General features: G+C 46.1%; 1 long non-coding RNA gene across 3 annotated transcripts in view; it reads right to left on the bottom strand.

The window, feature by feature from the left end:
* The window catches only part of LOC121018197 (uncharacterized), a 43,095-nt gene that overhangs the window by 12,975 nt on the left and 11,593 nt on the right, over positions 1 to 18,527 (bottom strand). For 2 of the 3 annotated variants that reach the window (XR_005785074.1, XR_005785072.1), the window contains exons 1-2: positions 16,382 to 17,023; positions 10,797 to 10,915 (exon numbers count right to left, since the gene is read on the bottom strand). This is a non-coding gene — a long non-coding RNA (uncharacterized LOC121018197). Of the gene's footprint in view, positions 1 to 10,796; positions 10,916 to 16,381; positions 17,024 to 18,527 lie in introns of those variants that run through there. The other variant, XR_005785073.1, reaches the window with a different exon arrangement.

The following is an 18,527-nucleotide window of genomic DNA, read 5'->3' on the forward strand; positions in this document are numbered from 1 at the left end:
TTGTTTAGCTTTGAGCTTTTTTATTTGCAAAAAAATCCAGGCTTGCCAGGCTCAGGCGTGTTCCGCAATCTCTGCAACTTTTTCTTTGCAGACTTGGTCTGGGTTACTTCCAGTGATGGTGACTCTCACGTGTGCCATTTCCATTTTCCTAATTCCACTTTGGGAGACAGCCTGTATCCAAAGACTGGGCAGGTCTTCATTATAGTACTTGTCACATTGCTTTGGGAATTATTTGCTATTTTTAGCGATTGTTCCAGTTAAAGGTGAAACCCTTATAAGCTAGGACTAAATATTATTCACCTTGATATTACTGACACCTGCTCTGTCAAAGAAAAGGTAGTAAGAGCCCACTTCAGATCCTCTCTCTCTGTCCCTCCCTCGCTCTCTTCTCTCAAAAATAAATAAACATTAAAAAAAATCTAAAAAATTGAAATAACAATGAATCGACTACTAGAAGAGCAAACAGACATCATGTTTGGTGAGGATACACCTGAAGTAGCCAATGAAGAGCCCTACAGAGAAGAATAATTTAAGTGAGGCCAGCCAGAACCCAAAGAATGTGCAAGGCATCCTTTCCGGAAAGCAGCTCTGAAATAAGCGAAAGAGGTGTAGTCTCTGCTATCAGACGGACTTCAGTTCAAATCCTAGCTCTTCTGTGGTTAAATGTATGACCTTGGACCTGTTGTTAAACCCATCTGAGTTTTCGTGGTATTTAAAAACTAAAAAGGAAAAAAAATAGTAATAGTAATGCTAGAAAAACATAGTAATTATTAATGCTCTTCACCAAATATTTCTATTTCTTCTTTGGGTATTTGGTGAGACTACACTTCCCTTCTCCCTTGATTTTAGGCATGGCCATACTATTGACTTTGGCCAATAAAATATGGAAACCTGTAAGCTAGTGCAAGAATTGCTCCTGTTTCTTCCTCTCACCCTATAAAGATTGGGAACATTTCAGAAATCTTCACCATCCGGGCTTCTGAGTGGGTTTAAAGTACAACAGATTCCCTACCGACCTAAATAAAAATAACCTATTGTTGTTTTGAGCAACGAAGATCAGGGGGTTGTTTGCTACTACAGCTTAATGAAGCTCAGTCTTACTGATACACATATTCATAGGTTGTTGAAATAATTAAGTGAGATGTTTTTAAAATGTCTGGGTCAATTTTTAAGTCTTTGCGGGCTTGACGTGGCTGGGTTGAAAAATGTAAAGAAGACATAAATTATTTAGTTTGAATACGGCAATCTTTTTGGTGAGGCAATAGCACATGAAGCCTATGAATCAGAGAACTCCCAGCCTCAACAATTTTCAATTAATGGAGCTGTTTACAGCCTTATTGGAAAGAACACACACACACACACACACACACACACACACACACACGCAGAAGAGCATGCACACACATGTGCATCTATTAAGTAAAGAGTAAGACAGTATATACCAAAGAATAAATCTCCAGGGCTGGCCATCAGCATTCATCGAGATCTAGTTAGGTGTGAACTGTGTGGTGAAGGGACCCAGTGCGGGGAGAGAGCTGTTGTGGCTGGAGGAAATGGGGAAAGGGGTCTGAGAGAAGTCTTGAAGATGGGTAGGTGATGAACAGTTGGAGGATAAAGACTATGAGTTTCTAAAAACTATAAGACACCATCTAAAACATTGCAGTTCTCAGACAGGAAGTTGCATCTGCATATGAAAAGCTGCACTTTTATCTTTCTTTCCAGGGAAGATGATATCACCAAAACAGCATGGCCTCACACAGCTCTTGGCACATATTAGAGACTCAATAAATATTTGTTGGTTAAATGTATGAGTGGCTGGATGGTCGGGCTTTGTAGAAGGACTGATCTGGGTTAGAATCTCAGCTCTCCCTCTTACTGTGTGACCTCCTAAAGGCTACGTATCATCTTTGTGGTTTACTCCCCACATCAGAGCCTACTTTTATGTTCGGATGTATCACAGTGCTTCTCAAGGCGGCCGCTCAGCAAAGAGACTAGGCGAGCATCTTATCCTGTTGTAACACAACCCTCATAATGACCACAGTCAACACCTTTCACGAAGTGAAGACGCATTCTTGGCATGAAAGGAGTTTTCTAATATATCGCTATCATAAAATGTGCTGATAACATCATCATGTCTACAGCATCTTCCTTTTATTGGCTATTTTCTTTAGGATCAGGTTCAGAATTTGGACTCACTGAGTCAAAGGCAATGAACATATCCATGGAAAACTTGACATCTCAAAGGGGCGGTACAGGAGGCAGCCCCAGCTGGTGGCGGGATGGAGCATAATTATGAACCCAGTTCAGCTGATGAACTTCGATTGGATGGAAAGTTCTGCTTGGACTTGTCCGCAGATTCTGCTTAGCAAAGTGGTTTTCTGGTGAAAACTCTTTCCCGGTCTTAAATTAATCTTCAGTCTTTCATGTCGCCGCTCTCTCTCACCTCTCAAACCTACCCGCCTCACCTCTGGAGTTACTACAGTCCTGGATTAGCAAGCGATACCATCGGGGGGGGGGGGGGGGTGGTACCGCTGGCTCGGGAGTTGGCTAATTATTTCCTGTGCAGTGTGTGGGGCCATCCTCACTCCTCAGATGTCTGAGTTCCTTTTCATATCTTTCTGCACTACAGCTTTTCAGCGTGCTTATCAGGTAAATTATGGATGCTGATTCAGGTTCCAGCAAAAAAGGGTAAAATCCATAGTGGTGCAACAACAGATGGCATTTTCAAGAATGAGAGGTGAGCACACAGGACTCTTCTTGGAACCGAAATGTGCGTGCACGCGCGCGTATGCGTGCGTGTGTGTTTCTCTCAGGGTTTTTATTCCTCCGTATATCCAGTTCATCCAACAGTATTTCACATCTGAAAGCACGACCTTCTACCTTCTCATATTCGATCTTCTCCAGAGCTCTCTAACTTGGTGAATGGCACCAACCATCCATTCGGTGGGGCAAAGGCAGACTCCTGGAAGCCCTTCTTGATGCCTCCTTTTCCCTTAAAGCCTCAATCCTCTCATTCAATCTCTGCGATCTGTAGCATTTCACCTACTAACCCATCTCGGAACCAGGCCACATTCTCTCTCTTCACTGCCACCACACCGGCTCAAGCCACTGTCACCTCTCCCCCGGAGCCCTTCATTTCTGGGGTCCCCATGATGTCTTGTGGCAGAAGAGGAGATGAGCAGCCCAGAACCCTTCAAGGAAAGACTTATTGACCAGCCGTGGGGCATGTAGACCGCAGACAGCTTCACTGTTCCTGCCGAGGCTGCCTCCGCTGCTGACGGGCCACCTCGCCTCATCACGCCTTTCCCAGGGCATCCCGTACAGGTGGCCACCCTGGGAAGCCGGAATGTCTGATCATGTGAGAGGTGGTAGCACAACTTTGACGGACCTCGCTCCAGAGCTCTCCAGCAGGTTAGCGGAGGCATTGTCAGCTCAGGCTTTATCGAGGCGTCTCCTCCTGGAGAACTCAACCTGCAACACCCCTCATCCCGTCTCCAGTCCTTCTGCACCCGGCAACCATGGTGATCTGTGTGCACTGTGACTGGAATGATAGCAGTTAAACTCCTCACTGCTGCCCCACTGCTTTGAGGCTAGAGCCCCGAATCCTGAGCACAGGTCTATGGCCCTTCCTACTCTTCCCCTCTTGTCTCACACTCCTCCCTTGCGCTCCGTTTTACAACTCGGCCACACCCGCTCTGAAAGTTCCCTGGGGCTGCTGTAACCAAGTACCACAGACCCAGTGCCTTAAACAACAGAAACTCATTGTCTCACAGTTCTGGCTAGAAGGCTACAAACACAAGGTGTTGGCAGGGCCAGGCTTCTCCCCAGAACCGTGAGGGAAGCCTTCCTTGCTTCCGCCTCACTTTTGGTGGTTTGCAGGCATCGTGGGCATTCCTTGGCTTGTAGGTGCGTTGCTCCAATCTTCCATCGTCCCATGGCATTCTCGCCAGGTCTCTGTCTTCACGTGGCCACCTTCTTATAAGGATGGCACATTGCATTAGAAGCCTACTGGTCTCCAGTAGGACCTCATCTTAAGTAATTGCATCCACAACAACCCTCTTTCTAAATAAGATCGTATTCCGAGGTACCCGGGGTTAGGACCTCAACGTATTTTTCCCCCCAATATATCTTTTTTGAAGGGGACACAATTTAATCTGTAACACTGGTGTGATTCGGTCCCTGAAAGCAGCCACGCTCATTTTGCTTCAGGTCTTTTGTATATCCTGTCCACAGACTCTGGTCTCCTATCCACGCCTGTCCTCCTCTTGATCCCAGTTGAAAACTCATTCTCCTTAGACAGACTTTTCTATTCCGCCTCCTCCCTCAAGCTAGGTCAGCTCTTTCCACTCACCGCACTTCGCGTTTTTTTCCACAGCGTTTATCACCACTTGTAATTATGTATTTGTTTGAGCAAATATTTTAACAAAGCCTGTCTCCTCCACCAGCCCATAAACTCCATTGAGAGGGGAGACGATGTCTGTCTTGCACACTTATGTTTCCAGTGCTGAGCATGGTGTGAGCACAAAGTAGGCACGCAATCCTTATGTATTATGTCAGTGATTTCAGAAAACTTGTGTTGAGCTATTAGGCTTGATCTCTCCTTACAGGTTTGAAGTCTCAGGTGTCCCTGTTTCCAGGAGATATATGGTACTGCACCTAGCAGTCAAGATGATACCTTGCTGAGGAAATGGGGAAGATGAAGAGAGTAAGTCCTAGCTAATAGTGCTTGAAGTTGACCCCTAACATGCTCCCGTGAAAGAGAGCATAGTCCTAGCAGACAAAGCCTTCTGCCAGCGGCCAGTTGCAAATTTACCCAACACAGAAAATGGGCAAGAACTATATGACCCTGCTGAACTGTGAGCTTTCCTGAAACCAGGACCCTGCAGAAACCCAGGCTCCTCATAGAAAGCTTAACGAATAACAAGGGGCAATATGCTAGTCCTTAAATTTTCCACCTTGAGGACAGAGGGTGCCTCATTCATGCAGGTGACATTTGGGAAGGCAGAGCAGTGGAAACAGTTCAAATACATGAAAATGACTATTTAGACAAGGTTGAGGTTGGGGGAGGTAGACAAGAAAGTTCTAATTAAGATGTTATTAAAATATATCTATTAAATGAAGGGTGACTGCCAGCCGGCTGGCTATTTAGTAGCTATTTAGTAGTAGAGTAGCGAATAGTTCTTATTTGATGAAGTCCATTTCAGTTCTTTATGGGCTATGCTTTAAGTATCTTCTTTTTTTTTTTTTTTCCTCCTTCAAGATGCCCTTTGGGTGAGGTACTGTCCCCTCTTGTTTTTCAATTCAGGGACTCTTATCTCCCTCTGTCATCAGCTACAGCTGCTGTCATCCCGTCTTTGGCTGGGACCAAGATTTATCAGGCTGGCTGGGACAAAGACATTTTCCACTTGGAGGTATTTCCATCCCACACCACTGCAGTGTGCCCAAGTAGAAGGACCTTTCCAGAGAAGCAGGTCTAAGAAGGGCAACTCACATCTTGAAATCTCTAAAATTGTTCTTCTTTCTTACCTCCCCAGGTACATGACCTTTATCATCAAATGCCTCCAGAAGATTAGGTATTGTGACAGAGAGAGTGTAAAAAGAATTACCAAGGTAGTAATCAGCTCCAGCAATCACAATTTAGGTAGCAGGATAATAGCTTTGCACCCAAGGCTACTGTCTTGAGAGATGGTTTTCCAAATTCTTTTGTCTTCCTCCTTAGGTATCAGCATCTAAGCCTGGAGGACCCGGCTCAGAGAGCACTTCCATGGTATGGAGAAGATACTCTTGCCCTTATAGGAACAAATTGCGCTCTGTGCAAGAAGAAATGGAATAGAAGCAAAAGACAAGCCCTCCACGTTCTAGCCCAGGATATAGCAGGAGATAGAAGAAGCATATGGAGGTAGCAGAACAAAGCTTTTGCTCTAGCTGGTTACTGCCCAGTGAACTTAGGAGGGCCGTGGGTTAGATAAGTCTAAGAGAGCCAAGAAGGCCGGAGGCTCTGTTCTGCAAGCCATTGAAGCCTGGGAGGAGGAGGCTAATTTCCAGGCTGTCCACACTGAGCTGGGGGGAACACTTCCTCCCCCTGATACTCCAGCACAGTCAGGCAGAGGCAGACCGTATGGCTCAAGCTTTCCTGAGTCATCTTTGTCCCCAGTGTGGCATAGACAGGTTTCAGAAATGCCTGAGAGTCCAGTGGAAGAGTTTTCCAGAAGGATCACCATGGGAAGGACGAGGGATCTCAGTACCCAGGCTACTGAGGGAAACACTCCAGCCAAAGCCAAATGGGAGTCTCTTCAGAGGAGTTGCCAAAGCCTAAGAGAGCGAAGGTGAGGGGGAGTCAGCCAGAGGGTGCTTGAAGGCCCTAACCGAACTGAGCAAGGTCAGGTCAGGAGTCATACTTCCAGGGAGGGTGAGTACATGAGAAGGAACAAAGACCCTGAATCTTCCCTATGGCTGTGACGTCACATAAACCACCACCACCTCTCATGTACACATGTGGATGCATCTTTGGGAACAAAAAAGGCAGAGGAGGAATTCTATCTGGGGGACTGAGCAATTTTATCCCAAAGAAGTTACTCTAAATAAACTTTTAGATTTAATATTGAGTTACACTTAAATTTGAACACTTACATTTTCTCTTTGCTAATGAGTTGGCTGTGGGCTTGAAGCGGGGAAGGCTACTCTAGATATAAGAAAAATAAGGTATATTTTCTCTGTGCATCCGCGTTAGAGTGTAAAGTTAATATTCTGTCTCTGACACACAGGAATAAAGGAACCATGAAATCACTTGTCAAAAATCTCAGCGATGTTTCTAAAACCAAGCAACTAGTGGATACAGGGTTGAGTGGGTCACATTCCTGAAGCCCCCACAAATATGGCTGATGACAGTTTTCACAAGTGCAGAAAATATAGGAGGAAATTTAAGGAGCGGCCAGTATGGTGGATTCCTCCAGCAATCATTCTGTTCTCCATTTTAGAGAGAGGTGCCCATACTCAACCTTCTCAGTCAGAACCACACTGTAAGGAATAGGTCAACCAGCGCACCCATGGTGGGCACCAGGTGACTGCCATGGACATGGGAACTGCCCACTCACTTCCCCTCCTTGGCAATATCTACGGAGGTTATATCAGCAAAATGGTTTGTTTAAAATGACTGAGCCCACCCTCTACGATAAACTATACACACATTACATTACAAAACTGTTAAGCACAAATATAGCTATAGTAGGAAAATAAAGTATACAATTAAAACAACCACATGGGTCTGGTGTTCACTACCTGTCCCTCCCCACTAGGACAAGCCACAAGAACAGACTCTTCCCTGTTTCTGTTCTATATGCCTCTCCTTGCTTATCTTTGTGATTCTTCCATGGATCTCATGCATGCTATACTGGGCCCTGTTCCACCATGATCCCGTCTGGCTCCCGAAGCCCTGTCCTCTCATTGTACGAGGACTGAAACAATAATAATCAATGAGCTGTGGGTTCTTCCACCTGCAGAGTCTTCATCTTCCATAACTCTGGCCATCTCTGGTTTTGTTTCTATTTGGACAACAAACTCATGTGTAAGCTGTAGTTCTTCTCCAGTGAAAATCCACTGGATCAGGTGACTACTGCCAAGGGTCAGTGAAGGTCCACTTGTCATCAGTGCTGAACCCAGCCTTCCGCTAGACTCCCTGGAAGAGGGCAAATCCCAGGCTGGGAGCCTCCACTCCCCCAACCCATTATTCAGAAGGTTTTACTTTGAATAGTGCCTACGTCCCACCAGTAAGTGTCCTACCAGATACAGTATGGGAACTTAAAACTGCCCGCTTGCTCCCTCAGTGTTTTTTCCTGCTTAGTCTGTAATTGTCTCTGTATATGTAGATAAAACCCATTTGTAACACTTGCACACTGACCACATGCTAGTTATTAGCAATTTTGAGCACTCGATATTGTCATCACTCTACAAGACTACAACTGAACTCTAGGGAAAGTTCCTTGGGGACAGGCATGTTGCTTTATACTTCCTTCAATTCCCTCAAGTGCTCAGCAAAAAAGTTACTACTTTGATTTGAGATCACTTCATATTCAATTAATATTTGATATCTAGCCAGTGTTTACTAAGTGTTCCAAGCCTGAGCCTTTCTTACCCATTACCTTATTTAGCCTTGTGAGTTAGGGATGATAACATATTCCAAAACGCTCATTGAGAGAAGTCAAGCAACTTGCCCAATCACTCAGCTAAAAGGTGGCAATTCTGGAATTAGAACATGCTTTCCTCCTGCTTCAGACCAAGTGCTGTTTTCTACACTACACCTGCTTCTCCAGTGGTAGTTCTTGCTTTAAACAAAGGGGCCCCAAGTTCAGCAGACTTGCCCACTCAAGAGAAAGTCCTTGATGAGAAGTAAGAACTTGGTTTCATGCAGCAGGGCCTGGAGGCCCCAACTCATGATAGGTGCCATCCCAACAGGCTGCTAGGTTTTAGAGAACTGGCCATAGAGTAGCTCCTGATGCATGGGTAAGGGTCATCTGGACTCATCTCACCCCTCTTGCCAGGGATGGGGCACAGAGGGATTAGGGCTGGACTCTTGGGGCCCTCTTACCCACAGGCCTAGGCTAATGGCTTTGGCATTAGCTCTTTCCATTAAGAGAATAATGTGGAATCCAGCCTTCCTACCACAGGGAGGTTGTAGTGGGGGTGACAAGCAACACTTCCACACCCTGCCCGTCCTTGACCATGATCATGCAGAAGCCCAGGTACCATCCCTTGATCAGGCAACGGGCCAACAAAGCTTAGCAGGAGTTGACCGGGCCAGTGACAGCTAGGAGACTAGAGTAGGTCTATCTTCTCCCACTAGCATATTAGCTCAAGAAGAGCTGGGACCTTGAATGTCTTGTTCACTGCTGTGCCCGAGTGCCTTGAACAGTGCCTAGCATATAGTAGGCACCCAATAGATATTGGTAAATGCATGATTGGATGGTTGAGCAAAAGAACCAAGAGGCATGGTGCGTCTTTTGTTTATGAAACCCCATCTGCAAGGGAAACCTACACACAGGCCTTCTTTTTTTAAACGCCTCCCTTTATGCCTTGCTGGCCCCACTCCCTTCTGTTTCCTGAAAAAACATCTCTGAATGATCCCTAAGCACTGGCCTTATGCTGGCACCTTCTTTTCCAAAGGCAAGAAAAACTGGTCTATCAAGTTTCTCTTAGTTTGAGCAGAGGCAACTGTCTACAGCCTCAGAACCATGGCTCTCTCCTCAGCGCTGAGGCCTTTCTGCTTACTACCCACCTCCACCTGAGCTGGAGAGGTGGAAGCCACACAAGGTCAGGTCTCCCAGCCTCAAGCTGCCTGAGGCAGGTCCTGCCCTCCGGCCAGGCCCTCTGTGCACATCCAAGAGAGGTCACAACCCGCTGCGGATTCTGCCATCCTCATATATGCTCCCTCATGGTTCTCTGTCTAAGGGGGTCTATAGTAGGTGGCCAAGAGTCCTACTGGATGCTGGAGAACAGGAAGGTCTCTTAACTTGGCTAAGCCTCAGTTTTCTTATTCATAAAATTAGAAACAATAATAGTATTTGCCCTAGAGGATCTTAGGAGACCTAAATAAGAGAATATGTATCAAGTGCTTAATACAGGGCTTAGAGCATAGTAAGAGCTCAATAAATGGGAGCCATTATTATTCCTGTTTGGCACTGTTTGTTTCTGTGCTTCTGCTGTAACAAACAAATAGGTACAATCCACAATCTGAAATACATGGAAAAAGCTCACTCATCCTTATTAATGCATACAACCAAAATGATGTCAGGCCCTGGGTAGGTCTAAATGGAACAGGGAAGGAAGTTGGGACTCAGAACACAAGATTTGAAGTTCTCTGGCCTTCACCTATGTTGTTCCCTGGGATGAATCACACATACTCTTGGTTTGCCTGTCTCACTTTTAGTCTTACAGCTCAGTCAAATGCAACCTCCAGGACGCTTTCCCTGACTGCATGCATCCCAGGCTGGGTTCTTCTGGAGACAAATTTGGAGATTAGCCTATAGGAAATTGACAAGGCAGTGCTCTTGGGATTGATACCTCTGGACAGTGGGAGGAGGAAGCAAACTGGGTAGAGGGAGAGGTTGAGCAGCAATGCAGTCCCAGCAGAAGCCTCAGCAACCCTACAGACCTGTCCCAAATTGCAGTGGGGTGAAGTCTTGGTATTCCCAAGTTGGGCCAGTCATTGGGTATAGGCTGCCTCTGGAAGGTGAGATTGGGCAAGGTGGTTTTCTTCAGCCAAGACCATCCCCAAAGAGGGCCGTCAGCTGATCTTCTGGAAGATGTACAGCTGGGGGAATGAGTCCTTCCTTCCTGAAATGGGTTTTTGGTTGTACAATATAGCATCCACCAACATAGTCCAACCTAGATATATCATTAATAAAGAGATGTCAATTTCCATCTGCTTGACTCCTATCTCTCAACTAGTATATTACATGGGTGAGAAAGGAGGAAAGGAACTTATTAGGCCTCTGAACTCTCAACTCCATTCCAATCTGTACTGTCTAGATTGGGAGGGTCTCCTCTTCTAGTTCACAGCACTAAGTCTTTTCTTCATTGCTAAGCATTCCTGTTGTCGCGGCCAGAAGTCAACAAATGTAGAGGGATTTATGATAAAGGAAGTGAGTCAAAAAATGCAAACTGGTGATTATGGAATAATGAGGGGGAGTAGACAGGGATGGAGCTTATCTCCAGATTGGCCTGGGTCTAATTTAAGACAATTTTTGATGCTTCTGTGGATTTTTTGAAGAAAGAAGAAGGTAAGCAGGTTTCAATCTCACCTGGAAGAACAGGGAGTTGTTTCCTCGGGCGGTCAAGTGCATCAGTTTGGCACAATCTCTCTTAGCAAAATGTAGCTGGTGATTCTGCTGTCTGTTGGCATGCTCCGACAAGGCCAAACCTGAGACATATTGAGCACAAATGCCTATTTGAATGAGTTCTGGGATCACACAGTGGATTTGCAAACATGTCTTCAATTAAAGGCTACTCTTAGGAAATTACAGTTGCCTTTCCACCTTAGAAAGAAAATACCCCCAAATCCAACTCCAATCCAAGAGCTGAGCTTGTATTTCAGGCTTATAAGAGATTTTTATTGAAAGTTTCTGAGTCCCTAGGATATTTTTCAGATTTCTCATGATACGCATTACACACTTCTATGAATTTTAAGAATTATAAACAAATCTCAAACTCGTTTTTGTAGGTTTGCTTATTGTAATGGTACAGGGGAAGCCCTTCTGAAACTAGTGTATATGATTGTAAGATTGAGAAGTGAGGGGATGGATTGATGTACAGATCCAGGGTTTTCACAAGAGAAGAAAGAGCATACAAATACGGATGGATGCGCATGTGACATGATGGATGTATTAATTAACTAGATGCTGGAAATCCTTTCCTGATGTATATATGTTTAGCAAATCACCATGGTGTACACTTTAAATATCTTACAATTTAGTCAATTACGCCTCGATGGAGCTGAGAAAGAGAGAAGGATTGGGGTTTGTCACAAGGACAAAGGAGACAGAGTAGAGAAACTCCCACCGGCCAAATCAGCGAAGTACAGTAATGAATTATAAAGCATTAGGAAAAATAGAAATTCATATGTTCTTACAATCAATCAATCAATCAATCAATCAATGGATAAGGGAGAAATCTAGCTTACAACCTAATGCCAAGAACCAGCTGCTAAATATAGAGGGAGGGCAGTAGCTGGAAAATGCTCACTTGGCAACCATCCTGATAAAGATAGAATTAGGCAAGAGCCATTGATGGAAGGAAAATCTAGGGGAAATTTTGACTAAGAGCAGAATATCTGAGCGATCTTAAAGGGTTTCCCCACACATGTCCATTAATTGCAAAGAAGAAAAACAAATAGTAATTATAGAGTGGAGAACTGAACAACACCTCAACCGGATGACCAAAATTAGCGCCACCAAGAGGTACAGATGGACATCATGAGCCTCCAGATGTGACACCCTAAGAAGGACACAGTACTATCTATGCAGTGTTCTGGCCCGTGACATGTCACCAGAATCTACTCATGAGGAAACATCAGATAAACCTAAAATGAAGACTGTCCAAGTAACACCAAGGGAAGAGGGGCTGAATTATTAAAAAATGCTAATATCATAATAGACAAAGAAAAGCTATAGCTAAAGACCAAAGACCAAAGACAGACAATAACAAGTGTTAGCGAAGATGTGCAGACATTGGAGCCCTCATACATGGCCAGTGACATGCAACCTGGCACAGCTCCTTTGGAGAACAGCCGTGCAGTTCTCCAAAGGTTGAGTTACGATGTGACTCAACAATTCCCTTTTTATAGGTATGACCGAAAGAAATGAAAGCCCATGTCCGTATCAAAAGTTTTACATAAATGTCAATAGTGGCATTATTCATAATAGCTGAAGGGTGACCAGTAAGCAAATGTCCATGAACTAATGAACAGATGAACAAAAAGGGGTGTATCCACACAGTGGGAGAGAATGAAACACCAATTCAGGCTGCAACACAGATGGCCCTTGCAAACGTCAAGCTAAGTAAAAGCAACATGTCACAAAAGACCACCTATTGTATGATTCCATTTATATGAAACGTCAAGAACAGGCAAATCTCTAGAGACAGAAGGTGGATTGGTGGTTGCCAAGGACTAGGGGAGAGAGGGGGAGCCCTTACTAATAGCTGAAGGGTTTATCTGGGGGCAGTAAAAATGTCTAAACTCTGTGGTGTCTAAAGGCTGTGGTGATGGTTACCCAATTCTGTGAATATCCTGAAAACAGTTGAACCATACACTTTAAATGGGTGAATTTTCAAGTATGTGAATTACCTTTCAATAATCATGGTTTAAAAAAGTTTGGTGTTGGGGCACCTGGGTGGCTCAGTTGGTTAAGCGACCGATTCGAGACTTCAGCTCAGGTCACAGTCTCACGGTTCATGAGTCTGAGCTCCGCATCTGACTCTGTGCTAACAGCATGGAGCCGGCTTGGAAATTCTGTCTCCCTCGCTCTCCACCCCTACCCCAGTCGGTCTCTCTCTCTCTCTCTCTCTCTCTCAAAATAAATAAAAATAAACTTTACAAATAAAAAATAAAAGCTCAGTGTTCTTTAAATTTAAGATACAATTACCTGGGTGGCAACAACATTTAGCAGTGTGACCCCTCTCTACAAAGAGCAATTTTTAAGAATATAGAAAGAAAACACACGCACGCACACACACACACACACACACACACACACACACAAGAATGGATTGGGAATCACGGGGCCATTTGAACTTGGCAGGAGCGGCTTTGCTGGAGAAATACAGGCAGCAAGGGGAAGGGACTGGGGCAGAGGAACCGGAAGTGAGGAAGCAAACAGAGGACACCGGGGTTGCAGACAATTCTTTCAAGAAGCGTCCCTGTGGAAGGGAACAGAGGGATGGCACGAGAGCTAGAAAGACATGTGGGGCTTGAGTGTCGAGCGCTGATGGGAAGGATCTGGTGGAAAAGCCCCAGGTGGAGTAGCGGGAGTGAAAGAAGATAATCCATATCTACAAACAGATCCAAGAGAAGTTCTGGGATCCAGAATCCGTGTGATACCGAGAAGCACGCTTTCTCCATTGAACAAGAGGGGAAAGGACAGGCTAGATGCTGGTATAGACAGGTCTGCGGTTTGGCTGTGGAAAGATGAGAACGCTCCAGATGGCTGGCTTCTAACCGTGGAGAAGGAGAGAGGATTGGAGGTCTGGGGAGATTTCACATCCTAAACTCCGTACGAGCTGCGTGGTTTTAGCAAACGTGGTGAGCGTCTCTGGGCCAGTTTCCTCCTTTGTAAAGCGAACAACACCTTGGAGTGTCCTCGCGAGGTTAAAATGAGGTAACAGAACACAGGACAAAGCGACCGTCACACAGCAGGCTTTCAACACGTTTGTTTTTTTAGTTCGTTTCTATATCCTCACTCACTTCGTCAGCATGGCCAAGTACACGCGGAAAGAAGAGTTTCTCAAAGGCAAAACTCTTATTTTATTAATCCCTGTGTTGCTGTTACCTATAACAGCACCTGGCACAGAGTAGATTCTCAATAAATATTTGCTTTCTACACTCAGACCCGATTCCTCTTCCCTGAGTAGCTGTCGGGGAGGGATTTTTACCGGTGCCACGCTGGGGGGGGGGGGGTGAAGTTCCTAAAGCCCAGAGAGGTCAAGTCGTCCAAGCCCACCCTTAAGTCCAACGTCAGTGTTTTCCCACCATCTCCCAGCTACCTGGTTTTGCTTTTGTCTTTTGCGCTCTGCCCCTCTTCTCTGCGGGTTTCTTGTGTGTGTGTGTTTTTGTTTTTGTTTTTGCGTTTCTTTTTTTTTTTAAAAATATGAAATTTTTTGTCAAATTGGTTTCCATACAACACCCAGTGCTCAACCCCGCGGGTTTCTAAGCCAGTCCCTGACACGTTGCCTGGAGCACCCCGTGTAAGCCTCACAAGGGCACCAAGCCTGGTCGGTCTGCTTGCCCTTCGCCCCACCAGGATCGTCCTCCCCTCTTCCTCCTGCCCCGCCCTGACCTTATGAAAGTGTCTAGCACAACCCAAGGCTTAAAGGCTTCCTTCTAGTTGTTTTCAGACCCAGTATGTAAAGGAATAAATGAAAATCCTAAAGACGGTAAATTGTCATTGAGCCAGTGAAGGTCACAGTCCAGTTCTGGCGCGGTTGAAAAGGCCCCAGAGAGTTCCGTTGCCCAAGTTGACCGCAGCTAGAAAAGGAAGAATAACAAGATCAAGGGAAAACCTGACTCTTCTGCCCCATTTTTTTTTTAATTTCTTAACATTTTAATGAAAAATTTTGAACATACAATTACAGTGGTATAATTGTATAATAACCTAGTAGAAAAAACCAGTATAATGAACCCATGTACCTGACAATTAGCAAGATTTTGCTGCATTGGCTTCATCTTTTTTTTTTTTTTCTAATGCAATTCCTGACTTCCTGTTATTTCACTCCCCACCCCAGTATGTATTTTTTTTTTTTTTAAACTGGGCTTTGTTTTGTTTTTTCAATCTAGACACAGGACCATCTTTATATACCAATGAGCTTGACAACAATCTCCTGGTATCACCTAACACCAAATCCATATTCAAATTTCTCGGTCTTCTCTTTTCCTTCTTAATTTTTATTTTTAAAATTTTTTTAACGTTTATTTATTTTTGAGACAGAGAGAGACAGAGCATGAACAGGGGAGGAGCAGAGAGAGAGGGAGACACAGAATCCGAAGCAGGCTCCAGGCTCTGAGCTGTCAGCACAGAGCCCGACGTGGGGCTCGAACTCACGGACTGTGAGATCATGACCTGAGCTGAAGTCGGACGCTTAACCGACCAGGCCACCCAGGCGCCCCATTAATTTTTATTTTTAAACAATTGGTACGCTTGAATCACAATTCCAGCCCCTCATGCTGCATTTGGTGGTTATGTCTCTGAAACCTTTTTAAGCTAGGGAGTTTCTCTTTCCCAAGTGTCTCCTTGATGTTTCACGCCAACGCTTTGAAAGAAGTAGATCCATTGTCCTGAGAACGTCCCCCATTTTAAACTAGTCTATTTGTCTCCTTGTGGTAAAATTTAACTTTGCTTAACCCGCCCCCCATACCCCGCTTCCCACCCCCAAGTAGAAATTGGCATTCAACATTTGACTGCTTTGGGTTTTTTGACGATGGTTCTTTGAGGTGGTGCTCCGTGTGTCCCTTTAGCCCACGTCAGGAGGCAACAGTGCTGACCGCCTCGCTCGTGGCCATGCTGGGGTTGGTCAGTGGGTTCAGGTGGTGGGCCTGGCCTTTTCTGGAAAATAGCAACCATGAAACGTGTTCCCGAATGTCTAATCAAGAGTATTTTTTTTTTTAAGTTTATTTATTTATTTTGAGAGAGACAGAGAGAACAAGCAGGGGAGGGGCAGAGCGAGAGAGAGAGAGAGAGAGAGGGAGAGAGAGAGAGTCCCAAGCAGGCTTCACACTGCTTTTTAAAGAGCAGTAAAAATACTGCCCCCCCTTCCCTCCCCCCCCCCCCCCCCACCAAGGGAAAAAGAAATGAGAACTACCCTGGCCTCACCCTTGAATGGCTTCCTTCTCCTGAGGTTCAAAGCCCTATAAACACTTGAAAAAGACAGCCTGGGGGCCAGCAAGCACTAACATTCTCTCGTAAGACATCATCTTGCTTGGAGCCTGCCTGCTTCCCAGACCCCTGGTCAAGATGAACTTCCCTTCCTCTGTACAGGAATTGGGAGTTTTCTGTAATAGCCACAAGGGGCCCAGGCAGCCCTATTCGAATCCTGAAACGTTTGACTTCAAAACTCAGTGGGCACTTGTGTGCTTGGCTTTGTGTGCCAGATTTTTAAAAGTAGAAAAAAATCTCACCTCCTGTGGACTGAAAAGGTCTCGGAGGCAGTTGCTTTAAGACATCCACGTCTTGAGTGCCTCGCGGCTGCTGGGGAAGAGGGAGACTTGAGTCTGTACTTGGCAAAATGAGAATCTTAGAACCGGGTCAGCTCAGCTTTTATGTGCTGTCCAAACGCCTCCCGCCTTCCACGGGGGCTCTCACTCTGCTCAACGCCCTCAACAGGGCTTGTGTGCTGGAATGCAAGAGTAGTCTGTATTCGGCTCTTGTGGGGGGTGGGGGGGAGGTAAAGGAAAGCGGGAGCGGGACTCGCGGCTAGCGCCCACACGCCAGAAAAAGTGTGTCGAGTGTAGCCTCTAAAAGACGCTCTGGCTGCCAGGTCCGCTTCTTGGGTGAAGACAGTGGGAGCCATTGAGGGCTTGTTTCCACAGCAAGGTGAAACACACGACGCGGGGCCGCTTCTTCCTCTGAGTGTTTTTTTTCCGGACAGCCACACCTCCGAAACATGACGAGAGCAGTCTTGATTGCACAAACTCCCTCTCTCTGCACTTCCAGCAACGTTTCCTAGCCCGCTCCGGAGCTGGAACAGATTCTTTCCTTCACCTGCCCCTCCTTCCCCATCTCTCCTCCCGACCGCCGCGCCGGCCCTGGAGACTCCAACAACACAGGACCTGTCCTCCCTGCGTGTGGAAAGGGGAGGCTGCGACCTCTTTGGTGGCCCCACCCGCTGCCTAGGGGACCTCCTCCCCCCCCTCCTCCCCCCCCTCCTCTTCCGAGAGTTCACCAGGACCTTGCCAGGGGTCAGGGCCTCCCCCACAGCTTGGCTGGATCAGAGTTCCCCTTGACCAGGTTCCCTTGGTGACTGCCCTGGAGCCTGAAGAAAACAAAGGTGGAGATCTGCCTCCCTCACCTGCGCTGGAGCCCAACCAGCCACCCGAGGCCAGCGGCTCCCATACCGGTTGTGTCATTCCGTCCCCTCGGCTCACACAGTCTCTTTCTTCTGTTTGGTTAACTTACATAACTTTGGCTCACGTACCCAGCCACCCACGGGGAGGACTCTGAACTCGTGCGTTTGGGAATTTCTGAGAAAATGCTGCAGAGCACCAGCTCCTGGGGGCCCAAGGTTAAGGCGACAGGAGGATGGTTTCGCGTGTGCGTGGATATCTGACTCACATTAGCGATGCGTATGCCGGGCGTCCCTCCAATGGCACCGAAGGACTGGACGGTCACAGGGGGAGCTCCTGGGGGTCACAGAGGGTCTTCTCTACCAGCTGCTTTCTTGTTTATTATCTTCGATGGCCAGACATTTTGCTTTATTGGCAGGTTTTTATATCTGGGCCATAAATGAATGCTTTACTTAAACAAACTTGTAAACTCGAAGAGTCAGACGTTCTCCCACTGAACCATATGTGTACCCTTTGCATCAGAAAGAAGAAGCCAAAGAGAGCGAAGACCCATAAATCTAAAGCATTACTGAAGACCTTCTAGATGCTCAGTCATTTTCTAGAGGGACAGGCAGTTCTAGTTCTCTCTACTGAACCTGGGTTCAGTCCTAAGCCAGACACTGTCCTCTGCAGGTGAGAGCCCTTGGAGGCTCCACCTCCACGCGCATAAACCACGGAAGATCACAGAACTCTTAAAGGTGTGAAGAGGCTTCAAAAAACGAGAGCATGTGTGCAACGTTAGCCCCTTGTGGGTGCTCATTAGGGGTTAGCCCTCTTTCCCACCTCCTTGAAAATTTGGAAGCCTTTTTAGAACGCGTTAAATCAGTCCAGCAACTTGGGACCATGAGCTTTGAAGTCCAGCTCCTTGAGCTCAAATCGTGCTTCCCTCTCTTGCAAGCCCTATGACCCTGAATGTGTTCATGAACTTTGCTACGCCCCAGTTCCCCTACATGGAAAGCGGACACAGTGGCAATACCTATCTCCCAGGGCTGTCGTGATGCTTGAGATAGCAGTCCATGGCACATAATAAGTGCTCAATAAATATTAGCTAAGACTTGCCAGAAGCTGGGGAGAATGAGAGTTGGAGCAAAATTACACTTTCTGTTTGACTTTGTCATTATGAAAAAGCTGTCTCAATTGGGGGGGGGGGGGGGAAGTGCTGTCGCGTTGCCCCAAGAGGAGCAGAAGTCTCCCATTAAGGAGCTACTTGAGGTTTCTGAAA

This window comes from Herpailurus yagouaroundi, unplaced genomic scaffold (assembly GCF_014898765.1).
Source record: "Herpailurus yagouaroundi ecotype Mexico unplaced genomic scaffold, PumYag 218, whole genome shotgun sequence".
NCBI classification, from domain to species: Eukaryota; Metazoa; Chordata; class Mammalia; order Carnivora; family Felidae; genus Herpailurus; species Herpailurus yagouaroundi.